Source organism: Kogia breviceps, chromosome 3 (assembly GCF_026419965.1).
Source record: "Kogia breviceps isolate mKogBre1 chromosome 3, mKogBre1 haplotype 1, whole genome shotgun sequence".
In the NCBI taxonomy this organism is placed as follows: Eukaryota; Metazoa; Chordata; class Mammalia; order Artiodactyla; family Physeteridae; genus Kogia; species Kogia breviceps.
The window spans coordinates 176,803,817-176,817,432 of NC_081312.1; the positions used below are offsets into that span (position 1 = coordinate 176,803,817).

The window sequence follows — 13,616 nt, forward strand, 5'->3', positions numbered from 1 at the left end:
ATAGCCTATTAGTAACTGAATGATCACGTGTCGAAAGAGTTGATGGAACAATTAAATCAGAAAAGACTTTCTGATAGAGACACAGACGTAGAGAACCAATGTATGGATACCAAGGGGGAAAGGGGGGAGATGGCACGAGTTTGGAGATTGGGATCGACATATATACACTACTATGTATAAAATAGATAACTAATGAGACCCTACTGTATAGCACAGGGAACTCTACTCAGTGCTCTGTGGTGACCTAAATGGGAAGGAAATCCAAAAAAGAGGGGATACATGTATACGTACAGCTGATTCACTTTGCTGTACAGTAGAAAGTATCACAACATTGTAAAGCAACTATACTCCAATAAAAATTAATTTAAAAGAAAAAAGAAAAGACTTTCTGGGGGAGGTGAGCTTTGATCCGGAGTTCTAGGGCGGTGACAAATGGGGGTGGTCAGAGAAGTTGGGAAGTCGTGTTAATGGGGGGGGGTGAGTGGTGTTTGCAAAGGGGCTGAGTTGGGAATGATTAAGGGCATGTGACATATGGCAGCCAGGGTGGCTGTGGGGAGTGGGACCTGAGACCTTTTCTTTCATTCTCTTTGGGCTCTGACTCTCTTATTAGCATGAAATACACCTTTCACGCCCAGTGTTTGTTCTGAGTGTGGAAGGAGCTCATGGAGAAGAGAGATGGGTGAGAAGCAGACTCTGGTGGAAGTCGTTTTAAAGATACAGAGCAAGGAATGGCAAAATCATCACTGCAAGAACGTGTCCCCTTTGCCCAAAGATATTCCGTTTGCATATTTAGGTTTAATGCTTCACCGTGTGCTTATGTGGTGGTGATGAGATAAAGTTGCAGAAGGAACTTCGAATTGCCTGACTTTTGAAAGTTAAGTCAGCTGTGACTTTCCAGTAATAAGGTATCTTCATGGGCTTAACTTTCTCGCAGCTGTGTGTGTGTGTGCATGTGTGGTGTGTATGTGTGTGTGTGTGTGAGAGAGAGATTTAATGCAAAGGGAATAAGTAGGTAGCTGATTTATTGCAAGCAGTATATTTACCACAGTGTATCATCACTGAAATTATCATAGATATTAGAAGTGGAAAAATGTCCTGGTGTTTAGTGTTGGCTCCTGTCTCTTCCTTTTGCAGCACAAATCTGCCCGACAGACTCGTGATAGTTCCTAAGCACTGATTTGGACTTTGTCACACGAATAAAGCACAAAGCCACATGTTCAGATAACACACTGAACAGCTGTCTGCAGCAAACTGGATTGGCCAACCCAAAAGGAATGCACGCACATTACAAACCAATGGGATACTTGTTTGTGTTTCCAGTGAGAGGCGTGGAAGCAGTTTTCCCTCTCGGGTCCTCTTCCAAGCTTCTCTGCCATCTTGCTTTTGTGCCTGGTAAACACCTGTGCACATTAACAAACACAAATGACCGAAAAAACCTTAAGAAGAAGGGAGCAGGGCCCTTTCTACTTTCCTTCCTTTTTATAGTTAATTTCTTGGATTCCTTTCACCTACTTTCTCCATGGACCCATCCACACATAAACATATAGCTGCATGAATTTGCTCCACAACAATTGTGTACAAAAATACCACATTGCTGTATGTCTCTATATCAAACTAAATCTCTGTTCTAGCCTCTGTTGTCTAGTGTCGCCTGCTACCCAGTATCACTCATTATGGAGGCTTCTGTCCCTGATCGTGGTATTCTGTGGCTTAGAGGAATTGGGGAAGGACCTCCAACTCTGTAGACCGTTGTGGTCACTGCTGAAATGTGTGTTGTGGTCTGTTGCAAGGCAGGAGGCTCATTTCCTGCTCTGCCGGATGTGGGCGTGGGCATCACTCTTCACGTCAATCAAGGCTCCTTGTGTTCGAGCTCCAGCATCCCAGACTATCCCGTCAGACGTCCTGGACAGTCTAGAACGGGGTAGGGGGCAGGCTCTGCAGCACCTCTCCAGTCCCTTTTAATTTCCACTCCAATCTTTTTTAATTTCCAGATCATTTTTTAAAAATAAATTTCTTTTATTTATTTATTTTTGGCTGTGTTGGGTCTTCGTTGCTGCGCACGGGCTTTCTCTAGTTGCGGCGAGCGGGGGCTACTCTTCCTTGCAGTGCGCGGGTTTCTCATTGCGGTGGTTTCTTTTGTTGTGGAGCACAGGCTCTAGGTGCGCGGACTTCAGTAGTTGTGGCTCGCAGGCTCAGTATTTGTGGCGCATGGGCTTTGTTGCTCCACAGCATGTGCGATCTTCCCAGACCAGGGCTCGAACCCATGTCCCCTGCACTGGCAGGCGGATTCTTAACCACTGTGCCACCAGGGAAACCCTTCCAGGTCATTTTAACCATCTAAACTCAAAGCCACATCCATCTCTTTGTCTAGTAACAGACTCCAAAGCCTGGGTAGAGTTATTTTTTAAGTTTCTGGAAATTTCTGTTTTCAACTCCTAAACGTACTATTTCTGGGAGCCCTGAACTCAGAACTCAAGACTTTGTCTTATCTAGAAGAAAGGGGGCAAAATTTGCCTTACTTTTCCTGGATCCTGTTGCAGTGGCAGGAACAAGAATATAAATTCATATCTTAATAGATTATCTTCCCACATACTTATTACAGGAATTTGTGGCAGGTGGGAAAAAAAAACAGGATTTTCTGATCAGTGGAAAATTGGCAAAATTTTTCTTTGTTTTTATTATTGGTGTTGTTTGGTGTTATAAAGTGTAAGAGTTTTCTAAAGGTCAATGTGACTGATAAATTGAGTCACTAACCAGAATTCACTGCCTATTTATGCATCAAAGACCTACAAACTTGTTCCATTTATGAATCCAGGTTAATTATTCTTTCATTCCGGTGGTGTAGTGCAGGATTGTATGTCCCTTGAATGCTTCGAGAAGCAAAATGTTTTGCTTAAGCCTCTTACAAGGATGGAGAGGTATTTACAAAAAGCCAAATGAGGAAGTTTTTCCCAGAGAGGTTTGTGAGAATGTGAATTAGCTAAGTGTTGATAGTAATTCTGTGTGCTTTGCGCATGAGTCCCTCTAGATTACTAAGTTTATCCTTTCATCTGAAGACATGACAGTGATTGAAAAATCAATTAGCACGTACACCATATGTCCAAACAGCCTAAAATAAAGACGAGGGAGGTGATTTTTAAATTTATTAGAAGCCTCCAACCCATGAACCGCTCCTTCCCAAATTAAGCAGAGTTAACTATAATGTGTGTAGGCTGTATTCATTTTCTATTGCTGCTGTAACAAACTGCTGCAAATTTAGTGGCTTAAAACACTCATTTATTATCTTGCAGTTCTGTAGATCAGGAATCCTGGTGCAGCGTGCCTCAGCTGGGTCCTCCACTTAAAGTCTCATGAGACAAAATCAAGGTGTTGGCAGGGCTGTGTTCCTTTCTAAAATATTTTATTTATTTATTTATTTGGGCTGCATCGGGTCTTCATTTCTGCTTTCAAGCACGTTCTGTTGTTGATCATATCCACTTCCTTGTGGTTGTAGGACTGTGCTTCCTTGATGGTTGTCAGCTGGGAGCCATCCTTAGCTTCTAGAGGCTCTTTCTGGTCCTGGCACAAGGCCCCTTCCATCACGTGACCCTCTCCATCCCAGAGCCAGTAAAAGCTTTGACCTCTTCTCACACTTAGAACCACTTTGACTTGCTCTTTTGCTATGTCTCTTGTCTCTAGCTGGAGAAAGTTCTTCACTTTTAAAGGCTCATGTAAGTGAATTGGACTTACCCAGATAATCCACATAGTTTTTCTTTCTTTTTTTTTTTTGCGGTACACGGGCCTCTCACTGTTGTGGCCTCTCCCGCTGTGGAGCACAGGCTCCGGACGCGCAGGCTCAGCGGCCATGGCTCATGGGCCTAGCCGCTCCGCGGCATGTGGGATCTTCCTGGACTGGGGCACGAACCCGTGTCCCCTGCATCAGCAGGCGGACTCTCAACCACTGCGCCACCAGGGAAGCCCAACATAGTTTTTCTTATAGCACATAGTTTAAGATGTAATCTTACGCTTCTTGGAAAGAGGAAAATGAAAACTCATTATATTTTAGATATTAAATCATAATATGCCTTCTAGTATTCTAGTTTTTCCACATTAAAATCTCAGCTTTTCCTTATCCTTTGGGTCCCCTTTAAATAGTTTTAAGTTCTTATAAGTCGTATTCATGTTTGCATGTTAATTAATCAGTGTTGGTGAGAACACATGTAAATAACATATAACATGTATAATAAAAGAGCAAGTGACTGATAGGAAAACTAACTCTGGCTTTAATGAGGCTGTATTTCAAGCTGCTTTTGGTTATTAAACCACATATAAAGCTATTGCCTTAGTTATTACACTCAGCAGGACTGGTTATTTGATTATGAGATAGTTTCAATATTGGTTTAAATAAAATTGATTTTCATGGACTACAGTTTAGTTCTGAATATCTATGTATTATTCTGGATTGTAATGCCTTTAGGAAGTAGTGGGTAAAGGAAATATCCAATTTGCCATAGATTAAAATGGTGTGCATTGCTCAGGTCTGATAACATGACTGAGTGGTTTAAAAAAAAAAAAAAAAGAAAGAAAAGCACACTTCAGAGTCAGGCAGACAGACCAAATGCTGGCTTCGTTCCTCAGCAGCTGTGTGACCCCAGGCAAGTTGCTCATCCTTTCTGATACTCAGTATCTGCATGTGCAAAATGGGGATATCAATATCAACCTGTGGGAGGGGCGTGTTGATGAGGATTAAACGAGATTAATGGGAAATCCCTAGCAGCTTCCGGTATGCAGGCAGCGTTCAAAAATTACGATTTACCATTGCCTTGCCTCTCGGGGTCTCTAGTATGCTAATATGTGAACCTCATCCTCAATAGCCAACCTGAATCTGAACCCTAATTTTGTGATGGTCCATTTAGATTTAATATTCTTTTATATTTCTTATTATAGTTGAAAAAAATTTTTTCAGTTACATCCTCAGGCTCTACTAAAAGAAGTATTTTATGATCATTTTCTAAAGCAATAATAAAAATGCTTTCTAAAAAGGATTAGAAATGTGAAGTTTCATAACAGGGCCAGAAACTATAGAATTTTATTATTTATTATACATCGGATTTGCCATTTCAATAGCACATGCAGTCCTAGTTGAAGGGTCTTACCATAAGAGCTTAAAGTTAGTCATTCTTCTCAAGAGCAGCTAAAATCTCCTTTGTGTTGAATGTTTTTTGGAATAAAAGAAAGTAGCTTTGGTGATTTGGATGCAGGGTCGCAGTCCCGCTGTGGTTCCTTTAAGAGTCTCCTTTATAAGCGCCTTCCAGATGCCGCTGTCCGTGGTGCTGACCGCCGGACAGGCTGTGCTCCAGTTTAAGTTATTATATTTGATGGCTCACGGTTTCTTCCATGCCAGGTACCTAAAGAGCTCCCTTTGGTTTGTAGTTGCTGTTCTTCTCTGTTGAGTCTGTGTCATTTTAAGCTCTTCTTAAACTTCCCCAATGCTCAAAGGAAACCACCTTGTTCCTGGTTACTATTTTAAAAATGCTCTTATCCCGTGTCTTGTTTCAGGCTGCGGTTCAGAGTTGTTTGAAATGTTTCTTGGCCCAACTCACTCGTGGTTGCTGAGATTTAAGTCCACTCCAGCGGTATCCTCATTCCCTCTTTCCACAAACTTTTACTGCTCCCCTCCTTTTTAGAAAAATCTCAGTCTTCCTCCTATACTCTCACACTGCAGCCACACTCACAACAGTTCAGGGGTCAACCACAAGTCCAGGTTGTCACCTGTGCTTCCGACCAATGGGCTCTAGATCCTGGGTTCCAACAATCTCCCTCCATGGATTCCATTAATTTTCTAGAGCAACTCACAGAGCTCAGAGAAACAGTGTACTTGTGAGATTACTGGTTTCTTAGAAAAGGGTGTAACTCAGGAACAGCCGGATGGAAGAGTTGTACTAGAGGAAGAAGGTGCGGGGAAAGGGTATGAAGCTTCCATGCACTCCCCCAGCACCTCCATGTCTTCACCAATCCAGAAGCTCTCCTAACCTTGTCCTTTTGGGGTTTTATCCGGGCTGCCTTACACAGTCACGATGAATTAAATCACTGGCCACTGGTGATCGATTCAACCTCCAGCCTCTCTCCCCTCCCCAGAGGCTGGGGATTGGGACTACAGGTTCCAACTCTGCAGTCACATGGTAGGGCCCCCTGGCAATCAGACCCCAACCTCAGGTGACCTAGCAGCTTTCCAAAAGTCACCACGTGAACATAACAGAAGACACCTTGACCACTCTCCTCACTTAGGAAATTCCAAGGGTTTCAGGAGTCTGTACTAGAAACAAGGGATGTTCCATACAAGGAACAGAGATGAAGACCGAATATATATATTTTTTATTATAAATCACAACACTACTCCTCCTAAGTGTAGACTCCTGTCATGAGCACTACAGGGAAATAGAAGGGGACTATGACTTGCTACCTGACTTCAAGAAGCTTAGAATCTGGTGAGAGGTGAGGGGGGAGATCAGTAAACAGATTTGGGAAATTGAGGCAGGTAGAAAGTAAGTATCGTAGGAGAGGTGCGAGTAGTGTGCTGTGTGAGCCCACAGCAGTGACTCAAGCCTGGCCACAAAGAAGCATCACCTGTGAGGCTTTTAAACATCCTGGTGCGCACGCTGAATCCCAGATATATTCAGAAGCTCTGGGGATGGAGGTCAAGAGATCAGTATTTTGAAATCCCCTGGTGATTCCAATGTGCAGATACAGTTGAGAACCACTGGCCTAGAGACAAGCCTGACAGATTCCAGTTCTAACTGGCTCTGTGGCAGGGTAATAGCAAAATCTTGGACACCTTTATTTCCGTTTGATTTCATGCACCTCATGCTCCATATTGGATTTAGATGACTACCCACTTTAGTGTTGGTAGAAGCTTGTATAATTAGTATACACTCAATAAACGCTTGTTTGTTGATAGATGAATACCCACTTGTCTTAATGCCCCCACCCCTTTAACAACATTTATTGAGCACCTACTATATTTGGGGATAGAGCAGTTCCAAGTGCTGGGGATAGAGCAGTAAGTGCAACCATGCCTCTGCCTGGATGCTCTGTTTTCTTCTCCTCCATCAGATCCATCTGGGCAGCTTGTAACAGAGCAGCCTCTTCGATGGAGGCCTATTATGGAGTCTCTGGGTGTGAAGTCCAGGGATCTTCTTTGCTCACAAGCTGTCCAGATGATTCTGTACACACGAGAGCCTGAAAACCCTAACGAGGACTCGGTGCGGGACAGAGCAGGGTGAGGAGTGTTGCAGCGCCCCCTGCAGAGAGACTGACTTCCAGGGCAGCCAGGAAAGGGTGCTGGGAAGGGAGGGGGTGGCCTCTGAGCTGCGTATTCAAGGCTGATTATTGACTCACTGGGAGGAAATGGGAGGGAGAGCATTTCAGGCAAAAGGAAAACTCCTGGTTGAGTCGCAGAGACGAGAATGCACACGGCACGTTGAGGAGACTGGAGGCCACAGCCGTGAGGAGCCATTTGTAATTTTAAGTTAATTAACCTTTATTGATTTCCTGCAATGTTCTGAGCACGGCGTACAAGGAACGTAAGGCTGCTCAAGGAAAAGGGCGTTACTGGGTCTGTCTCTGAACTTCTGTTTGGCTCTGCAGAGCAGTGCCCTGTCACTGCCAAGCTCTGGAAGTCTGCCAAGAACCCAGGTTCATGGGGTTGTAAAGCCACAGCTGCGGGTGGCAGTGTCTCTGTGGGAAAGGCACAGAGCTCTGGCTTGTGTCACCAGGATCACCTCTTCCTGGTGCATCTCCAGACCTCTGAAGGCTCTGACGGAGGAAGAGTCTGGTCTGGGAGGGTAGGCATGGAGATTGGCTGGCAAGACACTCGTGGAGGTCACTGCTGGTGATCCGATGAAATTGGTGGTTTGCTTTATAACACTATGAATGCTGGGCTATAAACATTCTGAGTGAAAGAGACTCTGGAAGCCTAACCTGGAATTCTAACCGCTGTTTATAACTGTTTGTCTCGGGAAAGAGTAAACCATGGTCCAAAAACTAAATTGGTTTTGAGGAACGATAGGTATTTATTGATTACTTAGTAGGCAGCAGGCCTCCGATGCTCTGAGCTTTACATTTTCATTTTCTTACCACTCGTTGACGTCTCTCCCCAGCCCTCTGAGAGATGTGGTATTATTCCGTCTGCTTTACAGATGGTGGGGCTTGTGAGTGACAGAGTTGGGGTTTGAATCCAGGTACATGTAGCTATTAGAAACTGAGTGTGTGTGACAGCCGTGCCAGGCTGCTTCTGGAATGTGGTTTTTTACTAAATTGGTGCTTTCCTTTGCCTTCTTATTTCACATACACATCCCACAGTGTCTGTGGAGGTCTTGGTGAGTGATTAACCATAAAACAGATTGAAAATAAATAAAATGCCCCAGAATAAGTTGGAAGAAAAATACTGCCTTCTCTCTTTTATCCTCTACATTACTCACAGTTGTACACAATGTCCTTCTTCCCAAATACTTTCGCTTAGGAATGCCAGATAAAGGGGTAAGAAAATGTAACATTATTCAGTTTGGCAGGAATTGCAGCTAAAGTGGAATATCAGATCCCTCTGTGCCAAGGAGTGTTTTCAGATACAGTGGCCATAAGATGATTCTGATTCTGTAAAACAAAATTTATAAGGTTAGGATGAATTCAACTGAGTTGTGAAAACAAGTGCTGTGATTTGCTAAGTCTAGACCTTGATCATCTGTTTTTTTCCCCCTGATACTTAGGTAATTGCCTGGGGCTTGAATCATGGTTTACGCTTGGCCATCTGATTGTTTGCAATACCTGAAGGGAAAGGTAAGCTGTCAGTTTTGTCAGTTCTGTTTGTGGGTATCATCTCTACAGGTGAAACACAGGGGCTGCTTAGGTGACGATTTGCAGCTGAAATATACAAAAGGGGAAGACTGCAGAGACAAAATTCCTTCACAGTGATCTGGTGTCTCAGTAATATTCATTTATTAAATATTTGCTCTTTTTTACTCAAAATTTTAATTATTTGCACATTTACAAGTTTTCTGCTTGGCTGGACATTTACTCCAACTGTTTTATATTTATTCATTGCATAGTCTAAACATGGTCTCACTTTCTAAACTATGACTGATCTTTAGTCATTTGATATGACTTAATTGTATCATATTATTGAAATAATACTCTCCTGAGTGCCTTCTGTGTACCAAGTATTTGTAATCTTATCGTCCATGTGGTAATTTCAGGTACCAAAGGGTTAACAAAATGTATTGCACAGTTGTGAGACATTTCAAAATATTTATAGTGAAGATATGAATTTACATGACCTCTCAGTAAAAAGAAATTAATTGAGCTCATGCTGTGAAACTAAATAAATCAGTGGGAAGGAAAATGGTAGGGTTTACTAGCGGAAGTAATTGGATCCAAGGATTCTTCTGTATTGTGCTAAGTTGCCTCTGTTTGTTTCTGAATGTCTGCTGATGTTTAAATTTCTGAGCTGCCGGACTTTTACTATTTTGCCAACAACGTTTTCTCTATTCCAAGTATTACTGGAAAACTCATCAGATGCAGTAATTCATTTAATGGCAGAATGATTCACTAGTTTCAGTCTTCTGTAAAATCTCCCTTATTCTTCATTCTTACGGTAAATTATCAATTTATGGGTCTTCGCAGAGAAGCATTTATTTCTCTTTGCTCCCTTAAAAAGGAGAGTTCTCTGCACTCAAATCTGTTTTGAGGTAAGCTGTTCCTCCTGCGGAGCCCTGTGCTGGGATGTTACTAATACTTCTTTGACAACCAACTCTTAAGATGGTAGTCCAGTATGGTAATTACATGGCTTTGTTCAAAATTGCATGTGATCAAAGTAATGCAATCTTGATAGAAGATGGCCTTGTCCAGGACTGACTGAGAAGAATTCAGTTGTAGAAGTTGTGTGCTTGCCTGTTGCTGTGAGAAAGGGTCCAGGGTTTTGCTTTCTGGAACCTTCTCTCTGCCTCACCTACTCACCTAGATCCCAGTCTTCTGATGGGCAACATGCAGATTTGCCCTTACAGGCATGTGTAATAGCCATAAGTATATGCGTATAATCACATATCTCCGTATATATGCTTAATGACCAGAGGAAGTACCAACCACACATGAAAACTGCGGATTTCACGTCAAGGCTGGACAGCTCCTCCGATACTCAGAGGTACTGAGTATGGCACAGGGCTTGTGGTTGAGGGGGCGGATGGGGTGGGCAGGAGACACCACTCTGTAGAGCCCTGAACCGAGTTGATCCCCTACTTCTAGAGCTTGTGTTCTCTGCTGATTCTTGGATCATTGGCTACTTCCCTCCAAACAGCTGGGGACCCTCTCGATTTCTGCACAGCTGCTTTTCCAAATCCTAACTTGTATATCTAAGGAATTTTTATTATAAATGCAATGTGTGTATTGATAATAAAACTTGAATAGTACAGAGATGATCATATAGAAAATAAATACCTCCTCCCCTAACCAGATCCTCAGTCTCCAATTTTCTTTTTCAGTTCTTGTGGTCACCTCCATAATCATCCTAGATAATGTGCTGATGCTTCCACCTCTTGATTTATCATTATATAGTCTACTACTTAACTTGAAACAATGTATATTGATTCCCTGCCATGAAATAATGAGGAATTTAGTATGCTTGTGCTATTTCTTAAAAGGTTTTACTCTTATTAATGACCCATTTATTAATTGCTTTTATAACTAGTTATATACGTAAATCTTTTTCTTTTTTCATATTCTTTTCCATTACGGTTTATCACAGGATATTGACTATAGTTCCCTGCGCTATACAGTAGGACCTTGTTGTTTATCCTTTCTAAGTGTAATAGTTTGCATCTAGCAACTCCAAACTCCCAGTCCATCCCTCTCCCTCCCCCGCCTCCTCCTTGGCAACCACAAGTCTGTTCTCTATGTCTATGAGTCCATTTCTGGTTTGTAGATAGGTTCATTTGTGCCATATTTTAGATTCCACATATAAGTGATATCGTATGGTATTTGTCTTTCTCTTTCTGACTTACTTCACTTAGTATAATCATCTCTAGTTGCATCCATGTTGCTGCAAATGGCATTATTTCATTCTTTTTAATGGCTGAGTAGTATTCCATTGTATATATGTACCACATCTTTATCCATTCATCTGTCGATGGACATTTAGGTTGTTTCCATGTTTTGGCTATTGTGAACAGTGCTGCTGTGAACATAGGGGTGCATGTATCTTTTATAGTTTTGTCTGGGTATGTTTCCAGGAGTGGGATTGCTGGATCTTATGGTAATTCTATTTTTAGTTTTCTGAGGAACCTACATATTGTTTTTCCATAGTGGCTGCACCAGTTTACATTCCCACCAACAGTGCAGGAGGGTTCCCTTTTCTCCACACCCTCTCCAGCATTTCTTATTTGTAGACTTTTTAATGATGGCCATTCTGACTGGTGTGAGGTGGTGCCTCATTGTAGTTTTGATTTGCATGTCTCTACATAAATTTTTTCTTAATACATCAACGTTAGGCACTGTACCTAGACTCCTCAGGGTATCTGTAAAATGGGGATAACTATAATACCCACGTTATAAAGCTGTTATAAGAATTAAATGAAAGAATCCTTTTAAGGTGTTTAGCAGGGTCTGGCACTTAGTGAACTCTCAGTGTACTTGGCCAGTATTCCATGTGGGCAGTCCCCAACCTTCAGCTCCTCACTAAACATCCACGTCAGTCAGCTGGAGTGTGACTTGTACATTATCAGTATTTCCGTACATTCTCAGCTGCAGCTTTCAGCATTGACACAAAAGCAATTGCTTGCCTTCACCTGATGACTGGGGTCATCAGCTCTTTCATAGCCCAGCTTGTTACACTTGAAGACGTTCTCTTGGGGCCATTTGCTTTTCTCTTCCGATGTGGACCGATTACTTTCCGGACTGTGGCATATAGTCATCCTGGTTATGTTATATAAAATGATCAGGGAAGGACTTGCTGGAAAAGTGATACTCAAGCAAAGACCTGAACTAGGGAGAGGTGAATTCTAAGCAGAGGAAACAAGTGCAAAGGCCTTGAGGCAGAAGGACCTGTGCCTACTTGGGGCACAGCCAGGGGGCCAGCGTGGCTGGAGTGAGTGGAGTGAACTGTCTGGGTGGAAGTGATGGAGGTTATCGGTATTTTGAAAGTTCAACTAAATGGATTAGATGTGGAATGTGGTAGAGAGGAATTAAGAACCACTCCAATAACTGTGTTCTGATCAGTTGGGACGATTGGGTTGCTCTTCACTAAGATGGCGGCAGATTCGGGGAGAGCAGCTCTGGGCCAGGTGGGCTCGGGTTGGGGTGGCAGGAAGCGGCAGAGAGCAAGAGTTCAGTTTGGGGAGTGTTTATGTAGGATGCTGCCTACAAGCTATCCAAGTGGGGATGTGACGTGGGAAGTTGGGAAGGTGCTCTGGGGTTTGGGGCAGACATCTAATCTGGGAGTTGAATATGTGGCCATTAGGCCATAAGATGAGTGAAGGAATGGAGGGAGAAAGTGTGAGCAGAGAAGAGAATAAATAGGGCCAAGGGTCACATTCTTGGTTACGCCCACGTTTGGGTGGGGGTGGGGGGAGATGAAGAGGAGCCAATAAAGAAGATGAGAAAGAGGCCCTTGAAATATGAGAAGGATGGAGTACATGAAGCCAAGTGAAGGAAGCGTTTCAAGAGGAAAGAGTAAAAATTGCAAAGAGGATTAAGCAAAAAGTAGAAGAAGAAGAGAGTGATAAAAGACAGAATGTTAACAATAGGAAAAAGAATATGAGGGTTGAGAGCTGACTTCTGGGTTTAGCAAAGTGCAGCTCATTGGTAAACTTCATAAAAGCTAAGTGATTTTATTTTAGTTTCTCTAAGGAGAGAAGAGGGACTGTCCCCAACCCTTGGGGCATTTTTATTCCCAGAGATGATGAACAGTCTGCTGCCTGCTAGCATCTGCATTAGCGCTCAGCAGGACTGTGCTTTACCCATGAATGTTTCCACTCTGTTCTGGTCCAGGGTGATATTTACTTCTTTAAAAGCCTGGCTATGTTGTTTTTGTTTCTCTTTTTCTATTTGGTCCCATTGACATGTGTGTAGAGACGCGGGAGTGTGATAAAGTGTGAATCTATTATACCATTTTGACTGAGATTTTTTTCTGCTAAATCTTTACCTTCTTTACTAAATGTTCCTTTTATCTTCCAGGCTCATCTGTCTTGCCAGTAAGGATGTAATTTTTGTGGTCACTTTCTCAAATGGAGAGCCTTTTTAACCCACTCCATATAGAATTGGGTTGGTGAAGTTGGTGTCTTACTACATTACACTGCCACTAAAAGTCATTTCTCCCTCACTTATGCTCTCATCTCATTTGACATATCCCCCTCTGTTTCTTCTAGTTTTTGTTACTTATCGACTCCTGGCCACTTCCTGTTATGGGCTGAATTGTGTCTCCCTCTCCAAATTCATACCGAAATCTTAAGCCCCCGGTACCTTAGAATGCAACTGTATTAGAAGATAAGGTCTTTATTTTTTTTTTTAATTTTTATTGGAGTATATTTGATTTACAATGTTGTGTTAGTTTCTGCTGTACAGCAGAGTGAATCAGTTATACATGCACATAT

At 42.5% G+C, this 13,616-nt stretch overlaps 1 protein-coding gene across 2 annotated transcripts in view; it reads left to right on the forward strand.

Moving 5' to 3' along the window:
• The window catches only part of KIAA1217 (KIAA1217 ortholog), a 769,974-nt gene that overhangs the window by 106,678 nt on the left and 649,680 nt on the right, over nt 1-13,616 (forward strand). For both annotated transcript variants that reach the window (XM_067030413.1, XM_067030414.1), the window contains exon 2: nt 8,745-8,814. The gene's annotated coding sequence lies outside the window, so the exon portion shown is untranslated. The remainder of the gene's footprint in view (nt 1-8,744; nt 8,815-13,616) is intronic.